Source organism: Scylla paramamosain, chromosome 32 (assembly GCF_035594125.1).
Source record: "Scylla paramamosain isolate STU-SP2022 chromosome 32, ASM3559412v1, whole genome shotgun sequence".
Classification (NCBI taxonomy): domain Eukaryota; kingdom Metazoa; phylum Arthropoda; class Malacostraca; order Decapoda; family Portunidae; genus Scylla; species Scylla paramamosain.
This window is the reverse complement of record NC_087182.1, coordinates 12,425,265-12,433,888: the sequence shown is the minus strand read 5'-3', so window position 1 is coordinate 12,433,888 and position 8,624 is coordinate 12,425,265.

Genomic DNA, 8,624 nt, shown 5'->3' with positions numbered 1-8,624 from the left:
CGAACAAACTTTGCTTTAGAGCACGAGTTTAACTTGGAAAGCGGGCCAAAAAGACCTGATGGCACTTCTCTCCCACATGCAGTGAGCGTCGGCCTGTCTGCTTCTTATTCTTCTTGTGATCTGTTTCGCTTTGTAACACTTCTGAGAGAGAGAGAGAGAGAGAGAGAGAGAGAGAGAGAGAGAGAGAGAGAGAGAGAGAGAGAGAGAGAGAGAGAGAGTTGTAGCAGTTGTAGAATATGGGTAATAAATCAGCTACATTATTTATTTTTTGTTTATTTATTTTATGTATGAGGGACACTGGCCAAGTGCAAGAAAAAAAATCCAGTAAAAAAAAAAGCACACTCAGATGCCGGTTCCCGAATAGGGTCCGAAGCGGTAGTCAAAAACTGAAGGAGAGAGAAAGGCTGCGGCTGCGGGAGGAAGGGAGGCATACAGTTAGCAAGATCAGAAGTTCAGTTAGCACAAAAATAGCTGTAGGAAATAGCAAGAGATGCAACATTGCGGCGATGAGAAAGAGGCTGAAGACAGTCAGTTAGAGGAGAGGAGCTGATGAGACGAAAAGCTTTTGATTCCACCCTATCTAGAAGAGCAGTACGAGTGAACCCCTCCAAACATGTGAAACATACTCCATACAAGGACGGATAAGGCCCCTTTACAAAGTTAGCAGCTGGAAGGGTAAGAAAAACTGGCGGAGACGTCTCAGAACGCTTAACTTCATAGAAGCTGTTTTAGCTAGAGATGAGATGTGAAGTTTCCAGTTTAGATTATAAGAAAAGGACAGACCAAGGATGTTCATTGTAGAAGAGGAGGGCAGTTGAGTGTCATTGAAGAAGAGGAGATAGTTGCCTGGAAGGTTGTGTCGAGTTGATAGATGGAGGAATTGAGCTTTGAGGCACTGAACAATAATAAGTTTACTCTGCCCCAATTAGAGAGATCAGAAGTCAGGCGTGCTGTGGCTTCCCTGCGTGAACTGTTTACTTCCTGAAGTGTTGGAAGTCAACGAAAAGACGTGGAAAAGTGCAGGGTGGTATTATCAGCGTGGGAGTGAAGTTTGTTTCAGAAGATCATTGATGAATAATAGGAAGAGAGTGGGTAACAGGACAGATCCCTGAGGAACACCACTGTTAATAGATCTAGGGGAAGAACAATGATCGTCTACCACAACAGCAATAGAATGGTCAGAAAGGAAACTCGAGATGAAGTTACAAAGAGAAGGACAGAAGCTGTAGAATGGTAGTTTGGAAATCAAAGCTTTGTGCCGGACTCTATCAAAAGGTTTTGATATGTCTAAGGCAACAGCAAAAGTTTCACCAAAATCTCTAAAAGAGGATGACCAAGACTCAGTAAGGAAAGCCAGATCACCAGTAGTAGAGTGGCTTTGACGGAACCCATACTGGCAATCAGATAGAAGGTTGTGAAGTGATAGATGTTTAAGAATCTTCATGTTGAGGATAGATTCAAAAACTTTAGATAGGTAGGAAATTAAAGCAATAGGACAATAGTTTGAGGGATTAGAACGGTCACCCTTTTTAGGAACAGGTTGAATGTAGGCAAACTTCCAGCAAGAAGGAAAGGTAGATGTTGACAGACAGAACTGAAAGTTTGACTAGGCAAGGTGCAAGCACAGAGGCGCAGTTTCGGAGAGCAATAGAAGGGACCCCATCAGGTCCATAAGCCTTCCGAGGGTTTAGGCCAGCGAGGGAATGGAAAACATCATTGCGGAGAATTTTAATAGATAGCATTAAGTGGTCAGAAGGCGGAGAAGAGGGAGGAACAAGCCTGAGTCATCCAAGGCAGAGTTTTTAGCAAAGGTTTTGAGCGAAGAGTTCAGCTTTAGAGATAGATGTAATAACAGTGGTCCCATCTGGTTGAAATGAAGGAGGGAAAGAAGATGCATAGTTATAAAAAATGTTTTTAGCTAGGTGCCAGAAGTTACGAGAGGAGTTAGATCTTGAAAGATTTAGACACCTATTAATGAAGGAGCTTTTGGCTAGTTGGAGAACAAACTTGGCATGATTCCGGGCAGAAATATAAAGCGCATGAGATTCTGGTGATGGAAGGCTCAAGTATCTTTTGTGGGCCACCTCTTTATCATGTATAGCACGAGAACAGGCTGTGTTAAAACAAGGTTTGGAAGGTTTAGGTCGAGAAAAGTAAGGAATATACGTCGCATTGCCAGACACTATCACCTCTGTTATGCACTCGGCACATAGAGACGGGTCTCTGACTCAGAAGCAGTAGTCATTCCAAGAAAAATCAGCAAAATACCTACTCAAGTCTCCCAACTAGCAGAGGCAAAACGCTAAAGGCACCTCAGCTTAGGGGGATCCTGAGGAGAGATTGGAGCGATAGGACAAGATACAGATATGAGATTGTGATTGGAGGAGCCCAACGGAGAAGATAGGATAACAGCATAAGCAGAAGGATTAGAGGTTAGGAAAAGGTCAAGAATATTGGACGACTTTCTTACTACTTACTTTACTTATCTTTGTTATTTATCATTGACTTTTTATAAGTACCACCTCAGAATAAAAGTCATAAGTTGTACCCATGATTCTACTCATAGCTATGAAAAAAAAAAAGATCATAACTTTATCATAAGTTTTTCATAACCTCTGTCATAGCTATGAGTGTTTTAGTTATGGCTGATTTTACTAGCAGCTACAAATAGCATAGACATTTACATAAGATATACAGAAATTGACAGAGAAAGTGATTAGAAAGGTAAAAATATATATTACATATATATATATATATATATATATATATATATATATATATATATATATATATATATATATATATATATATATATATATATTTTTTTTTTTTTTTTTTCATGGGCGGTATGTAATAATTAAGCTGTATCTGCCTGAAATAAAGAAAATTAGTGCCTAAAACAAGATCTGCCGCCAGAGGGCAGCCTCAGACGTAAACAATAACAAACAGTCACCATTCGAGCACTACGTTTGTATCACCACAACACCACTAACAACAATAAGATGGACAAACTCAGCCCTGCTGCAGCCACTCTGAAGTGGATAAGAAAACCAAATTGGTATCTAGCTGAGCCTTGCCACTTATTGAGGCTTCAGAAAGAGCATCTCCAGAGAGAGTGCTTTTTTGGTCGGTGGTCTCAAAAGCACTGGACGCACCAAGTCTGTGACAAAAACAGTGCCAGCACGGTCTAATCTATATCTTTCAGTTCATTGAGAACGTCTCTCCTTTCACGAAATTTCTTTGGTTAGCCCACAAGGACTTCTTGTAGCTCGGCCATGTTGGCTTATTGGCTATTCTTAAGCCTTATGACACCTTCGACCCAGTCATAGCAGCACAGGGAATTTATGAAAATTTATACCGCTTATGACAGATTTAGACCGTTTATGAAATATTTATGAAAAATATCAGCCATTTTGAAAGCTTATGACAGATTCACAGCCTTATTACCGCCCCAGTTCCTTCTTCTTAATCTCTGCATACACCTTTATCATAAAAAAAAAAAAAAATCCCAGGAAGGTCAGTGAATGTGGTCCATATATACGCCTTTCATACATGAGTGGCAAAGACAGGTCAGGTGAAGGTGGTCATGCACTACCATAACTCCACCACCACCATTATTATTGTCATCTCCACCACAACACCACATTCGCTATTATTACCAGTATTGAACCTACCATTATTAACATCGTCATCAAAATTACCATTACTGTTGTCATTACCACTAAATATTCAGTCCTGTCCAAAGTAATTTAAAGTAAGCAAGGTAGTACAACGTAAGGAAATGTTGGGGAATACCCTGTAGCTGCGCGTGGTCTTGGTGCTCATCCTCCTGTCATTGACCTTTGACCCTGTGGTGCATCAAGTCCCTAACCCCGGAAAACAGGACCACTTTGACATCCGAGTTTCTACAGTTTACCCTCGCCCGGTTTCCCCATTTAATTTTTTATCGACCAGCTGGAAGGAAGGATGAACAGCCGGGTGAGCTGAGCATTGACCACCCCAGTCCCGATTAGGACCGGGTGGATGTACCTATGGTACAGTGTACTCTATGTACTCTATGTACTCTATGGTACAGTGGATGTGCCATCCACTGTACCATAGAGAACTTCAATATATATAATATATTACATTAAAACATCTCTCTCTCTCTCTCTCTCTCTCTCTCTCTCTCTCTCTCTCTCTCTCTCTCTCTCTCTTAGTTTGTTGCCCTTGGCCAACTTCCTTTGTTTGAAATATAATCTTCAGTTAGCGGCGACAAACCACTTTCCCAGATGTGCGGGTGGTTTTGGTTCTTGGTTATGCAACTTCATCAGAAGTTAGGTAAGAAGTGGCTAAGCTCCGGCACGACTGTTATGGATTATATGGGGGCCTAGCTGCTGGCGTGTCGATGAGTTGTTTTCTTGAGTGTAATTATCAGCACCTGGAGGATCCGTGACCTTCCGTCTCAAGGTTGACTTGCAATGAACATTATAAATGTTAAATTAACTATTATTAATCACCTGTCATTGAATTTACCTGTCTCTAATATGGAAACATAGCAATAAATTCATACGATAAAGGAAAAAAATCGTTCTAACAGGATTGCATCTCTGAAAGAAAGTTTCAATTCCCGAATGCTCCCATCCTTCCTTCCCACCACCTTACCTATGGAACTTACGGAACTCGTCAGTTTTTTTTTCTTTTCTTTCTTTCTTTCTTTCTTTCTTTTTTTTTTTTAAGAAAGGAAACAATTCATGGCTACCCCCACCAAGTATTAGTAAAATCACTACCTACAAAATATTCTAACCTGTAAGTAGCATCGTTTTCTGTAAGTAGTTTCGCTTATCTACATATTTTCGATTGTGTTGAACATTTCCGAATAATTTCCCTTGCTGTTAAATTGCACATCGTCTTCTGAAAAAGAAAAAAAGTCTTGTCACTCCGAGGAGAGCCGTAGACAAACAACATTGGGTCCGAACATTAAGAAACACGATATGGTGCTGCATCTTACGGAGCCATAGGCACCGACAGGGCACTCCATACACAAAGCATAGGAGGCGTCATTTTGATGCAAACTGCAGATACAAATCGCAGAGCCGCAAATCAATACGGAGTGAGGGTGCCTTGGCACGTTACGGTGGATACAGATATTACAACTTTACAGCTTGTGATTTACTCAGGTATTATGCATTAAGGGCTCAGGTGTATACAATCCTACTATGGAAAACTGAATACAGCAGCAAATATGATTAGATAACTAACTGGTTAAACTTTCGGAAAAAAAAAAAACAAAAAAACTGCATGCTTTTAATTCTAAGATAAAACTAATTATGGTTGATTCCGATTAATTATTGGTAAATTTGCAGTTTCAACCAGTACTCCCATCCTGCTTATCTCTTTCACTAGAGCCAACAAGCATAGGGGCCTGATAGGAATGAAGGCTTCTTTGGGTGGGGAAAGCCAAAATGAGGCATTTTTTTTACAATGAAAGAGTCTAAGGATGACAAACGGCATATTTCGAACGCGGAAAAAATTTCTGCGCCATCCTAACGTAACTAACCTAACCTCGGGGGAGGAGGGGGGGGTTAAGCCTCCCTGTACCACGCCTTTGCCAGCCCACCAGCGTCCAGCCCCAGGCAAGGCCGGACACTGACTGTTACTTAGTGCGCGAGAGCGGTGGGAAAAGCCGCGTGGAAGACGCCATAGAGATATCCCGCCCAAACATAAGTGGGACGAGAAGCGTCACTACATGAAGGAATAAATAAATGGCGAATAATAACATTATTACACCACCCCTGGACTCCCTATAAGGTTACTAAACTAACCTAACATTACCTAACCTAATCTAATACCCCCACAAGGTAAACTAACGTAAAGGGGGGGTTTGCACGGGGCAATTCATGACTGCTTACAGCCAGGATTGTGCAGCAGGGAGCGAGATGCAGCCGGGATTTGCTGAATTACCGGAGCAGCCGGGAAACCGCTCTGTCGGTCTGATCAGCTGCCATCCCGGCAATTTTCCAGGATCAAATGAGAGCAACTGTCAATATGAAATTGAAAATAGGAGTGATATTGTTGGAAAGTGTTTTAGTAATAACCATTGACTGTACCATTATATACAATAAATAAATAAAATATTTAAATTTGTTTAAAAAAATGGAAAATGGACACGAAATTGGTTCGTTTACATCATCACTGGGAAAGCCAGGGGCCCCAGCATGTGTGTGTGAGCACCACAGCCAGCAAGGTTATATAGATTAGGAACAAGGCCACAATCATTTCTTCTTTTGCTTTTTCTTTAAGTACAGCAAAATCGCAGTCATAGCAACTAGCTCGGAGGAGGACGACTCCATCATGACTGTTTATTTTTTTACGCAACCGGCTAGCGCGCTAGCGGCTGCTCTCTACTGTGTGAATGCTTTCGGGTGAAACCTGCTGGCTGCTCCGGATGGTTGCAAGCAGCCGGGTGGAAAAACAGCCCGTGTAAACTCGCTTTAACGTAACATTTTGTAACCTACATTCTGCCAGTCATCACTACATACCGACAGTAATTACTTAATTAACAAAAAATACCTTAAGAAGAAGTTCAGGGAAGTGGCGGTAAACTGCCAGTTCATATATTCATAGCCAGCACACATCTCACATCCGTAGCCATGGTCTAACTGACGGATCACAAACAGTCCCGGGTTCTCCCTCCTCCTCTAAACATACGTGCCTTTATGTGATTAGCCGAAAGATTTCCGTGTGACCTGATTCGCAGCAGGTAATCCCACGTCATCATAGTTCTTAACAGGTGACTCAACGTCACGTTACCATTGCGCATGCGTACTATTGATAACAAACATACGAAAACACTTATAGTATCCTACGAGAGACGACTGGAGGTGGATTTAATCTAGAAATGACGTAAACCTCATCTGAAGTTATTACTGATTTTCGACAGGGTAAAATGGGGCTAGAAATGCTCCTAACAGCGAGATGTAGATACTACGAAGGGCTATAGTTAAATACGGTGTATTGGTTGAAACTGCAATAATACCTAATTATTATTATTATTATGGCAAATGTTTCTTACAAATTCCCTTATTTATACCGAAATATTAGGCTTGTCCCGCGAGGGTCGGTGACTGTCACGACGGCTGCGAGGTGCATGACGACTGTTTGCAACTCAGCTGGTGAGTGACTCACTTCGCCATGGCTGGATTGGTCCTCGCCGTAAACATGGTTTACATTGGCTTTCCTACGTATTTACCTTGTGAATTGGGTGAAACTTTGCAAAATGAAGAAAAAACCTGATTGAATTCCTCCCTATCAAGGAAACTTCCTCTTAAAAACACTCCGATAGACGATCCAAAATTGAACTTCAATAGCGCAGTAACACTTTCTTCTGGAAAATCTTTGTCACCATCACACGTCGGAACATCACATGTCGGATCGACTGAAGTTCACAATACTGTGCCCTTTTAGATCACTGTGCACCTTTGAACTATTATTAAACATATGAGCACCACATTACTTAATTTCATTCCCTTCGCCAGCAAGGTTTCATCCTTCTCTGGTCTCAGGAACGGGTGAGAAAAGATGGAATCAGAGTTGCCGTCGTTATAGACAATAATCCACAAATCACTTCTAATTTGCCTGTACATTAAATTAAGCATACCAAGCTAGCCTCTCCCACCACGCCAAGGAAACCAGCATCATATCACCACTTCCCTGCTGCACGACGTAAAGACAATAGTTCAGCACTTAGTATGATGAAAGGGTAAACTTCAATACATCATCACAATAAGAAAACCTGTTCAATATATTACATGCAAAACATCCAATTCACGAACGGACTTAAACAATTCGATTAGATTAAGGCTACAACAATGTAACAGCAGAATAATAGTGACAAGCGGCCGTGATCTGTGGAACGATATAAGTGTATGTATCGTCACACACAATTTTTTTTTTTTTATCATTTCATCACTATTATCACTTCATTTATGTCACAGCCATGAAATTTCTGTACTTGGCAAGTGAGTTAAAGACAAATTTCGTATTTGGTACCGGAACAACGATCTCTCCTATTCCTTCACCACCAACACGATCCGCACCCTGAACCCACACTGAACTATATGCTCCGCCTACCTCACTGCCGATAAAAAAAAAAAAAAAAAAAAAAAAAAGTGGCACAATAATCCTGCATCACTGCATCACTATTTAAGGATTCCAACTGTTTATACTTCCAAGAGGATTTCAATTTATAACCTAGATTGCGAATGGTCAACACCTACAAAGTCCCATCAAATGAATCATTAACCAAAGCAGGTTCACTGTAATTGGAACACTGACTTTTATAATATTGTTATTGTCTTCAGAACACTTCAAATCCGTACTAACTATATGTTAGCATCGTCTGTCTCTACACACTCGGTGTTGGCCTGAAGTGTTTCGCGGGACTACTACTTTCATACTGGTGTCACTACTATCATTTTAGAGCCTATCAGACATTGTTTTTCACAAATATCTTCTAAACAAACAGTTGGATCAATACGACATTTTGGTACAGCTTATTTGACACCGTCCCTAATTTATGACACCACAGTGCATTGCCAAATGTGTTTCACTGAGAAGTTTCTTCTTGGCTTTCAAGAGGAAGT